Source organism: Mastigoproctus giganteus, chromosome 9, assembly GCF_048544385.1.
Source record: "Mastigoproctus giganteus isolate SK-2022 chromosome 9, ASM4854438v1, whole genome shotgun sequence".
Taxonomy (NCBI): Eukaryota; Metazoa; Arthropoda; class Arachnida; order Uropygi; family Thelyphonidae; genus Mastigoproctus; species Mastigoproctus giganteus.
The window spans coordinates 75,752,904-75,765,319 of NC_143583.1; the positions used below are offsets into that span (position 1 = coordinate 75,752,904).

The 12,416-nt window shown below is 42.0% G+C and overlaps 1 protein-coding gene across 2 annotated transcripts in view; it reads right to left on the reverse strand.

The window, feature by feature from the left end:
* The window catches only part of Stt3B (catalytic subunit 3B of the oligosaccharyltransferase complex), a 247,533-nt gene that overhangs the window by 62,970 nt on the left and 172,147 nt on the right, over window positions 1-12,416 (reverse strand). The window lies entirely within an intron of this gene.

Consider the following 12,416-nt stretch of genomic DNA (forward strand, 5'->3'; position numbering starts at 1 on the left):
CTTCTCCCACCTCTGTCCAAACCAGATGGTCCTGTTGTCACTGCTAGCATCCCATTTTTCTTCCAACTCATTGTATTAATGATCTTGATAAAACACCTCCCACCATACCCAACACGCTCCATTCAATGCTTCCTGTGGTCTTCCGTCAAAAGGATGTCAGAAGGATATCTTGAAAGAAAGCTAAGAAAGCTCCAGGTCCCGATGGTATTTCTCCACTTGTTTTCAAAACCTGCGCTTCTGAACTTACTCCTGTTTGCCGCCTTTTTTCACATTCTTATTCCAAAAGAGTTTTTCATTCTGCTTGGAAATTTGCTCATATCCAGCCAGTTCCTAAAAAGGGTGACAAATCCATCCCATCCAATTATCATCCCATTGTAATTACTTCTACTCTCTGTAAAGTAATGGTGAAATCAATCAACCGCCAACTATTAAACTACCTAGAAACCTTCCATTTGATCAACAATCGACAGTATGGATTCCGTCAGTGTCGATCCACTGGTGATTCTGGCTTGTGTTATCCATTTATGGACTAATTCAATGGAAAAGTTTGGAGAAACAAGCAGTTGCTCATGACATCTCAAAGGCTTTCAATCGTGTTTGGCATAGAGGTCTTCTAAACACGCTTCCATCTTATGGTTTGCCAACTGTTTTTTTGTAATTGGTTATCCAGCGTTCTCTCTGCTCGCTCACTAAGGGTTTTGATAGATGTCTCTCTGTCTTCTAACTTCTCCAATAATGCTGGTGTCCCCCAAGGTTCAGTTTTTTTCCTCTTGTATATTAATGACCTTCTTCCTTGAGTGGAAATCCTATCCATAGTTTTGCCGATGATAGTACATTGCATTCCACTTTCCATTTTGAGAAACCTTGCCCTGCTCAATCAGCTTCAACTTCTAGAATATCTGCTACCAATTCCTTAAATGCTTGTTTGTTTGTTTGTTTGGATTTTTTGGCGCATTAGCAACTACGGCTATAATGCGCCATGACTAGGTAATATTTAAAATTTTTTTTTTTTTTAAATTCTCGGTGACCTAATTAGTAAGGCCACCATGTCCAGATATATAATAACAAAGATATAAAAAATAAATCAATAAAAATGTAACAATAGCATAAATTAAATACAATTAAAAACTTTTATTAATTTAAAATAGCTAAAAACAGCAGACACGTTGTCATTGTCAGATAAAATCTGACTGAGTGTATACGGCTCAGTCAGATGGTTAAAAGCGGTAAGACGGATATTGCTAAAAACTGGACAGTCAATTAAAAGGTGTCTAATCGTTAAAATTGTGCCACAGGACACACACATAGGAGGGTCATCAGCCCTCAGCAAAAACCAATGAGTTAAATGACTATGTCTTATGCGGGTCCGGGCAAGAACAACTTCCTCCTTACGATTCCTGCGCAGACTAGACTGCCACGGTTCAATTACAGGCTTTATACGATATAATTTATTTGCAGTCTGTCTATTCCACGAATCCTGCCATTGGGAATGTATCTTTTGATGTACTATTTGCCTGTAGTCTGTATAGGAGACTAACAGGCAGCGGTTATTATTGGGAATTGCTGATTTGGCTGCGGCGTCAGCCAAATCATTTCCCCTAATCCCAATGTGGCTGGGAATCCAGCAGAAGCGGATGTCATATTCGCATTCATGGAGAACGTGAATCTTCTGCTGAATGCTAGACAGAACTGGATGAGGATTATATCTCACAGATATTAAAGCCTGTAACATGCTAAGAGTCAGAATATAAAATGAACCGTTGGTATTGGTATTTACTAATATGATCCAAGGGTAACTCTACAGCGTGCAGCTCTGCAGTAAATATGCTGCATTCAGAGGGAATCTGCTCTGATATAGTGCTGTCTGTAAAGACAGCAGCAGATCCCACATATGATTCCGACTTCGAACCGTCTGTGTAGACTGGCGCGAAGTCAGAATATTCAGTTCGGTGTGCTGAATGAAGCTGCAGGCAGACACATGATGGAGTGTCCGACTTTCCCCAGTTTCTAAGCGACAAGTCGCATGCCGGGACACGAGCATGCCAGGGTGGAAAGGGTTGCTTTGATGTTTGGGCAACCTTGTCTACTTTGATATTAAGTTCTTTGAGTAGCTCTTGGAAACGAATACCAAAAGGACGATTGGCAGTCTTTCGAGTATTGTATAAATTTTCCCATCTTGGCTCAAAAACGAATGGCCACGTAGGATGGTCTGGCAGGGATTTCAGTTTTAAGGCGTACTTTAGAGACAACTGATTACGTCGAAGTGATAACGGTGGTTCGTTTGCTTCGACGTATAAGCTCTGGACAGGAGATGTTCGAAATGCTCCAGTAGCGATGTGTATAGCCTGATGATGGACGGGGTCCAGCCACCGCAGGACACTGTCTCGGGCTGAGGAATATACCTGGGACCCATAATCTAGTTTGGATCGCACACGTGCACGGTAAAGCCGAAGAATGGTACATCGGTCTGCTCCCCAAGATGTAGAGGAGAGCGAGCGGAGAATATTAAGCCCACGTGTGCACTTTGTGCGGAGTTGACGAATATGATCCAAAAAAGTTAGTTTTTTATCGAATATGAGTCCCAAGAATTTTGTGTTTGCTGCTACTGGAATAGCATTTTGTCCGAGCCTTAATTCGGGTTCAGGATGAAGATTACGCTTGCGACACAAGTGTACGCAAACGGTCTTCTCCGGCGAGAACCTGAAGCCATTTGCAAGTGACCAGGAATTCAGACTATCAATGGCTTTCTGCAGTTGTCTTTCAATAACCCTCATGTTGCACGACTGGCAAAAAATGCTAAAGTCATCAACATAGAGGGCACTGTTTACAGTTGGAGGAAGTTGTTCTGTGATGGAATTTACTTTGATGGCAAAAAGGGTGACACTTAATACTGATCCTTGTGGTACTCCCTCCTCTTGGCTAAAGGAGCGAGAGAGTGAGGATCCCACACGAACTTGGAACGATCGATTGGCTAAAAAGTTTTGAATAAAAAAGGGCAGATGCCCTCTTAGGCCTAGGCTATGTAAGTCTTTTAAAATGCCAAAATCTCCAAGTTGTGTCATACGCTTTCTCCATGTCAAAGAACACCGACACCAAGTGTTCCCGTTTTAGGAAAGCATCCCGGATGGATGCTTCCATTCTAATAAGATGGTCCAAAGTGGACCGGTTCCTTCGGAAGCCGCACTGGATGCTGGAGAGAAGGTCATTTGATTCTAAATACCATATTAAACGAGAATTGACCATTCTCTCCAGGATTTTGCACAGACAGCTAGTCAGAGCAATAGGACGATAGTTGGTGGTGACTTCTGGATCCTTTCCTGGCTTAGGGAAGGCAAGAACGATTGCCTTTCGCCAGGAGTCCAGAAACTGCCCTTCAGTAAAGATTCTGTTATACAGAAGGAGCAGACAATCCATAGATTTTGGTGAAAGATGTTTAATCATTTCATAATGGATGCCATCTGGTCCAACAGCACTTGCTTTGGAAAGAGTGAGAGCTCTTTTCAGTTCCTCTATAGTGAACGCCCCGTTGTAGGGATAGAGGCCCTTGGTCTTAAAATTAAGTGCTTGTTTTTCCAATTTATGTTTCAGGACCAGGAACTCTGGGGAGTACGAGGATGTTGCGGAGATGTTAGAGAATGTTTCCCCAAGAGCATTGGCTATTGCAGTTGGATCTGCAATAGCGCATCCATTATAATCTAGGATTGAAGAAGGGTGGGATGTATATTTCCCCTTCATTTTCCGGATTTTATCCCAGACTACCTTAGAGTTGGTAGACTGGTTAATAGATGATGTAAAACGGATCCACGATTCCTTTTGACTCTGACGACGGATGTAGCGTGCTTTGGCTCGTGCACGTTTGAAGGCTATAAGGTTGTTCGTGGTAGGATATCGGCGAAATATCCCCCACGCTTTGTTTTGAGCCTTTTTTGCTGCTGTGCATTGTGAATTCCACCAAGGTTTGGGAAATGGTGGAAACCGGGCTGATGTTTTTGGGACAGCATTAGCAGCTGCTTGGACGATGATTTCTGTGATGTACTTAACTGCATCATTGATAGGCTCTTGACTGACTGTGCTAAGATCAAAATTTGCCTGATGTTGGAAGGCAGTCCAGTCAGCCTGATCAATCTTCCACCGTGGTAACCTAAAAGGAAGACATGGTCTCTCACTGTGTAACAAGGTTATCACGGGGAAGTGATCGCTTCCGTATGGATTCTCCTCCACTTCCCAAGTGAGCGAAGGGAGTAGAGAAGGGGAGCAGATAGAGAGATCAATGGCAGAAAAAGTACGGGTAGGCATTATTGTTTGTTCCATTATTTAGAAGGGAAAGGTCATTGTCATCGAGCATACGCTGTATGACTCGTCCCCTTCCGTTGATGTTAGCATTACCCCACAGGGTGTTATGTCTGTTAAAATCCCCGAGAAGTAAGAAAGGGGGAGGCAGCTGCGTTAGAAGATCATCAAGGTCTGCCTGGGTGATGTCAGTCCCAGGTGGCAAATAAATGGAGCACACAGTTAATAGAAATCCCACTGAAAGGCGAATTGCAACAGCCTCTATGCTGGTTGTAATTAGCAAGGGCTGCACTGGGGTCTGGTTACCCACGAGGATAGCCACTCCCCCATGTACAGGGCCATCCGCAATTCTATCGTTTCGAAAAAATGTGATGTTGTGCATGGTGGGATCATCATTTGCCTTTAGATATGTCTCCTGCAAGCAAAAGCAAACTGGCTCGTGCTTTTGCAGGAGGGCCTCGATGTCATCAATATTTTGCCGGAATCCACGACAATTCCATTGTAGGAATTTAGCCATTATTTGGACTTGGTGGGTCCATCAGGCGGCTTCCGAGGTGCTGAGGGCTTACTTTTATCAGTCTTGGGTTTCTCTTTTTTGGGGAAGAATGGACGCTGTCCCGTGTCCATTTCTTCCTCCGCAAAGAGTTCCAAGACTGAATCTTCGGGTACCTCCTTCTGCCCGACATCCATGTTTTCTTGGGTACTAGGGGGGACTTCCCCTTTCTTATTCTTTTCTTTCGTAATTACCTTTGTTAATTGTGGTGCGTTAGGAGGTACCGATATAGGAGTGGCAGCTGATTGGTCCTTCTGTGCAGGTTTTTAAGAGTTTTTAAGAACTTAAGAGATAACGCGCGATGGGAGTGAAAGACTCCTTTGGAGGAATGGTCATGTCCATCTGAGTTCCGACAGAACATCTCCCTGCTACCTTCTGGGCGTAGGTAGGTCTGTTGATATTCAGGGGTTTCACCGATTTCCTTGCCTCCTGGTATGATATATTTAGCTCTGCCTTCAGCCGTTGAATTTCTTTTTCTTCTTTCCACCTCTGGCATGCTCGTGAATAGGCCGGGTGTTCGCCTTCACAGTTAATACAGGTGGGTTTTGCGGCTGAACATGCTGTTGTTTCGTGGTCCTTTGCACTGCATCGAGCACATGCAAGGACTCCACGGCAGGCCATTTGAGAATGTCCATACTTCTGGCATTTAAAACATCGTAAAGGGTCCGGAACGTATGGACGCACTGAACAGTTGATGTATCCAGCTTTAATCTCGTCAGGAGGTTTAGGAGAGTTAAAAGTCAGGATAATGCTCCTGGTTTTAACAATTTTTCCATCCCTTCGCGCAGTGATTCTCTTGACGGCAATGACTCCCTGTGGTTTTAATTCGGAGCAGATTTCCTCCTCGGTGACGTCGAGAAGGTCCCACTCCGAAATGACACCTCTCGATGAACTGAGTGTTCTGTGTGGTGTCACTGTTATAGGGATTGCTCCGATTGATGTTGTTCGGAGGAGATGTTCAGATTGCCTGTCATTTTTAGTTTCAATTAAAAGGTCTCCAGAACGAAGCCTTTTAACTGATTTGGGTGAACCTGCTAACCCATCTAACCCTTTTTGAATGAAAAAGGGCGACATTTTACCAATCGGTGTCTCATTGGTAGAATGCATGATTAAGAACCTTGGGACTGGCCCTCATGGTAATTTGGTTCGCTGCCTCTTTGTAGCAATAATGCTATCTGACTCTCCGTCTCTGGTTTCAGATAGGGACCGGGTTGGGGCCCCTGAAGAAGTTAGTTTATCAGGATTCATGGAGTTTATTAAATTGTTCAGTGCCCGGGCTCCCCACCCACCACGGAGCCCAAAGGGACGCCCACTACCCAGCATGCAATAAATGCGCTCGGGAGTGGGACGCCAGGGCTACCCAGACACCATACCCGCACCGCCGCCAGCCTGAATCCTGTCCCTCGGACCATGAGGGTAGGGGCGTGGCATTGACACGGTTGACCCTCGCAGGCGAGCCTACTAGCCGATTGATCCTAGCCGGGCCTTCCAGGACCACCTGTCTTGTCGAAGCAGGGGCCAAAGTGGTCTATTGAAGCTGGGCCCCTCAACCACCAGGATCCCCCTTTCCGAATTTCCACGGGTTGCAGCACACGGCAAACACGCCGGATTCCATTGATGTAAGCCTGGAACTTGGGCTGTGGGCGTTGGATCCCAGTGATGCTAGTCTGGAAGTCCAGCAGCGTCACTGGGAGGTCCCCTCACCACGTACAGGTGCCCACATCGAGAGGTCCTTAAATGCCGATCTCTAGGTAATTCTCCAGCGGGGCAAAGACAACTTAGTTGATTTCAATCCTTCTAAAACTCAGTCTTGTCTTATAACTTGCAAAAAGAATTCTTTTGCTCCTATGCTTATCTTTGGTGACACTCCATTTCTAGACAAGTTGATTTATCTTTTGTGGGGATTACCCTGACTTCTAATCTCTCTCTTGGCACAAGCACATTACAAATATTGCTTCCTCTGCATCTAAAAAAAAAAACTTGGTTTTCTCTTTCACTGTCTGCGTTACTTTTCTTCCAAACAGCTGTTCACTCTGTACAAATCGAAATCTGGCCTACCATGGAATGTTGTTCTCATATCTGGGGTGGTGCCCCCAAAACCTCTTTCAAGCTTCTTGATTCTGTTCAGAAGAGGGCAGTTAGGTTAATTAATGATTCATGTCTAACAGAGTCTCTCCACTCGCTGTCTCATAGACGTACTGTTTCTGCTGCATGCCCCTTCTATAGATATTTCCACGGGCACTGTTGATCTGAATTGGCTTCTATAATTCCCGCTCTCTCTCTTTCAAAACAGTCCGAACACCTGCCTCCACCAGCCAACATCCATTTACCGCCCAACTTCAAACTCACAGAACCAACTTTTCATCTTCCTCGTTTATTCATTCAACTGCCGTTTTCTGGAACAACCTTCCTTCATACATATTTCCTGAAAATTTCAGTCTACAGAAGTTCAAGTCCAATGCAACAAATATCTTCTTTTGTCTTCTCAACCTCCAACCCAAGCACGATACTAAGTACTATAGGTTCTAATACCTCTCGCATTTGGGGTTTACATATTATTGCGTTTAAATATTTACGATTTTATTGCTTTATTATGATTAGATGTGCTAATGTATCACCAAAACCCAAAAGGGGTTCAAAAGGTGACACAAGTAACTACAGACCTGTTAGTTTAACTTGTGTTACAGGGAAAATAATGGAATCACTGGTTAAAGGAGCATTGCAGGATTATCTAGACAAGACTGCAGTAATAGTTAAGACAGCATGGGTTTGTTAGAGACAGGTCTTGTCTGACCAATTTGATTGGATACTATGATGTGGTCACAAAGGAACTAAATGCCAAGAATAATTTTAAAATCATACACTTGGATTCCAGGAAAGCTTTTGATATGGTTGCACATGGAAGACTGCTATACTAATTGGAGAGGTAAGGGGAAGCTGCTAACAATGGATAAAGGAATGGTTGAGTGGGAGACAGCAGAGAGTGGTAATCAATGGACACTGCTCTTTGTGGACAAATGTTATTAGTGGAGTTCCCCAGGGTTCGGTGTTGGGCCCATTGTTGTTTTGTATATTTATCAATGATATTGATGAAGGTATACCAGGTTTAATGTCCAAGCTTGCAGATGACACATATGTTGGCAAGATTGTTAACAGTAAAGACAGTATGCTACTTCAACTGGATCTAGATAAGTTGGGCATATAGGCTGAGAAGTGGCAACTGAAGTTTAACATTGACAAATGCAAAGTATATGGGTATCAATAACCCAAGAGAAACATACCAAGTGTGTGGTACTATACTCAAGGAAGTGGAAAGTGAAAAAGACCTGGGGGTAATTGTGCAGTCAAACATGAAGTTTTCTGAGCAGAGCAGACAGGCTGCCAGGGCAGGTCATGGAGTCTTGTCAATGATATATAGGAATTTTGCTAGCAGGGACAGGGAGGTGATTATCCCATTATACGAGGCAATGGTCAGGGCACACCTAGAGTACTGTGTACAGGTCTGGAAGCCTCATTTTAGAAAGGATGTAGAGTTTATAGAATGAGTACAAAGAAGGGCAACAAGATTGGTGATGGGAACAAAGGGGTGCTCTTACCAAGGAAGGCTTAAGTTCTGCAAATTGCAGCGCCTTGAGAGTAAGCACCTGTGAGGTGATCTGATTGAGGTGTATAAGGTCTTGAATGGTTATTGTTATTTGTTATTTGGTTTTTTTAGGAGCATTAGCAACTAAGGCCATATTGCTCCGGGATATGCGGTGGTCATTTCTTGACCTTTCCGCATCCTCCGTATTTGGTGGTGACGGGCTCGAACCCCGGTCTAATCAAGAAGCATGTACTACGCACTGCTGGTCTTGAATGGGTTGAGCAAGCTGAATGCTGATGGATTCTTTCTCTTGCTCAGATTAAGAATCTGAGGGGGTACAGTTTCAAATTGAGGAAAGATAGTTGTAGAAGTAATGTGTGGAAATTTGTCTTCAGCCAGCGGGTAGTTTATTTGTGAAACAGACTTCCATCTTTTGTTGTGGAAGTTGATAGCCTAAATAAATTTAAGGCTGAACTGGACAAGCATTTGGAACAAATGGTGAGGTGAAATGGGAGGTTTTTTTTTTTTTTTTTTTGGTTGATGCTGCATCGTATGCCTCTACTAATGCTAAGTGTTTGGGAGGTTTAGATCTTTTCACAGATAAGCTTGTTCTATTAATTTGACAATTTATGGCATATTCAGTATCTAAGAAAAGGTGGAGAGGATATACTGTATGAGGTAATTAAAATTTTGGATATGACATACACATGGCAAGAAAATACCCAGATCCTTGACAAAATGCCTCAAAAATGCCACCCTCTCCAATCACTATCTGGCAGAGTAGAGGCAGCAAGATTATACACTAGCTGATCCAGAAGCCTTCTAGAGTTTCCAATAGATTAGGTCCAGTGGTCCATCTAGTGGCTAGCCTGCAAACACCGTTTTAGAGCTATAACCTTGAAAAATAGGGAAGATTGGATCTTGCCATGATGTCCTTCATAACCTTGAAAGATATCAAATCATACAGCATGATGGAAGAGATGGGAGGATTGCCAGAGCTTTGCTGAGGAGTCTAAACATGGGTTCCACCACTTCAACCTCCATTAAGCAAAGTTGTGGTATTGCACCAGTTGATGAGTCATCTACCACCTAGTATTGCTGGGCGACACAGAGAAGCAGCATTCCCCCATGTGGTGTAGTCATCACACCTTGGAACAAATGGAAGACTGTTGCAAACCAACGAACCAATGTTGGTTTGCACCTGGGTGGTGACCTCCATTATGCTAGGTGCCGTATTTCAGGACTTGCACATGGTCGATTATATACAGGGTTAATGACAGTCCCACCTTCACCCATTGTGAAAGTGAGACTGTTAGTAACCGGCAATACTAGGTGGTAGATGAGTCATCTACCACCTAGTATTGCGAGGTGACACAGAGGAGCGTCATTCCTCCATGTGGTGTGGTCACCACACCTCGATCCCGGCTTACTTTGTTTTGCATGTGGGTGGGCACCTCCAGTATGCTAGGTGCCGTATTTCAGGACTTGCACATGGAGGTTATACTCAGGGTTACTAACGGTGGAATTGTTAATAACCCCCACATGCAAAAGCAGAGGATTTGGCTGTCACAGACCGACTGGACTTTGCTAAAATTGGGTCCACTTGACTTGACTTGAGTGTCACCCATTTTTCAGTTCCATCAGTGTTTTGGACTCCCAGGTGGCAAGCTCAGCTTGACATACCTGAGAGGATGTCCGTAACAGCCTCAAGGACCAAACTCAGGGAAAAAACTGAATTCACTCTCTGAATTATAGGTGGCAGCAACATGTTAAAGCAGGAACAATCCATTCAAAATTATTTTGTGATAACTGAGAAGTGGAAAGGAAACTGTTGAAGTAAATATGACATCTGGGGCTCAGGGGATTGATCCAATTACGTTAAAAGCAGTGAAACACGTGTAAGAAAACCTTTAATCATATTTAGGAGAACATCCCTGGACTCAGGGAAGGTCTCTACAGATAAGATATGAGAAAATGCTTCCACAATTCACAGAGGGAGGGGAGCAGATCAAAGGGTGAAGTAATTACAGACCCGTAATCTTCACTTCCATAATAACGTAAATAATGTAGTCAATGATTAAAGAAGTAATGCAGAACCACTAGGCAGGAATACAGTTACACAGTAATCATAGCATGGATTTGTTTAGAAGCAATCTTGAAACAAACTTCTATCTTGTGTTGTGGAAGTGGGTAGTTTGAATAAATTTAAGGAATTCAACAAATTATTAGAGATGGACAGGTGATGGGGAAAGATAGTTTTTTGCTGATGCTGTATAAGCTTGCTTCCTTATATCATTTACCATTACTAATAATACTATTATCCCAATTAGTTCTCTCTTCCTCGATGGTTAGTTTTCTAACTTTGCCAGATTCTCATTTGTTAATGGCACTGTATGTGATATGAATAATTTTCAGACCTCATTTTCATCAACTTCACAAATCCTGCATATTTTGCAATATTTAGTTTTAGTTTACATCTGATCAACATATTTTTCAAAGGCATGAATGGCATCATGATAAATTTTTCCAGCAGCTATTGATCAACTGCATAGAAACTTCCTTCCAAGCTTGTCCAATAATTTCAACACAATCAAAATATTAAATATGCTCCAAAAATCCTCCACACTTTTTTTTTCATTGGTCATGTCAAGTTTTGGCAATTAATTTCCTAAAAATGAGACAAATAATATGCCTTAAAAACACTTATAACTCCCTGGTCCATGAGCTGCATTGCTTATGTTGTACATGGTGGTAAAAAACACTATGTTAACATTTAAACAAGCTATTGGAGTCAAGAACACAAGTAGTGATACTGTTTAAATAAGATGAAACTTAATCCAGATTTTTATCTTCACAATATGTCTTTACTTTGGACACAAAAAAAACTTGACAAACCAGACACAGAAAACCTATTTTGTTTTACATATTTTATGCCATGATTTCCACATTACTGGCAGTGAAGCTCTAGGTTATTCTTCAAAACAAAGCTATAGGATTTTTGAATGCAAGCATAGCAAAAAAATTTGCTTGATGGAAATTAATCGTGCCTAATAACTGCCAGGATTTAAATAATAAATGCTTAAGTAGCAAGGATTCCCTGTACTCATGGAATTTGAAAAGATATCCAACAGTGTCTTTCTTGGCTGAAATTAACAATACTAAAATAATGGTTGTAGTTTGAATGCAAAATGGACAATAGTTGTGACAGTCATATCTCTTCTTATTGCGTGAAGGAGGAGCAATAATTAATGTATGGAATGTTAGCATTTAGGGTATTTCTATGGCAAGTTGAAGAGGTTTGGAATTTTTCTTGGAGGCACTACCACATCTCTCTTTTGTAGAGGCATTACTACATTAAGGACCTTCGTTATAAAGAACATCTTAGTATTTTGAACAGTAATAATACTTGTGAGGTGTCTGTAAAATGCATATTCTATGGTCAGTCTGCCTGTTTTGCTGGATATAAAAACCACAATTTCTAGAGGGGTTATATACCTCTTCCCTGTTTATGTAACTGAAGCCTGACTAACCCAGCCTGAAAAATAAGCCCTTAAATTCATCCCATATTGATGAGATTCAAACCCAGTTTATTGGCAAAACTGTAAACATGTTTTCTTTAAATTTTACATGCAAATCTGAAAAGCTGACAAATGATGCTGACTTTCACACATCCTATATTTCAATACACTAACATCAAATTACGTAAGCATTTATTAACCATACTGAATACAAACTAGAAAGATAATAAGTTTTACATCACCGTCTTTTACTCTCCTCTGTTTTTCTAAATATATGCATTAAAAGTAAGATGATATTTTCGATTTTGAATAATTTCTTTGGTTTACCTCTTTAGTAAATGTTAAAAGTACAAAAGTGTGAAAAGGTTGATGACCACCAAAATTATCTCTTTCATTGATATGGTAATTGTACCTATAAAACAGACATGACTCAGTATAAATAGAGCAAATGTAAATATAAAGTCCAGAGAGG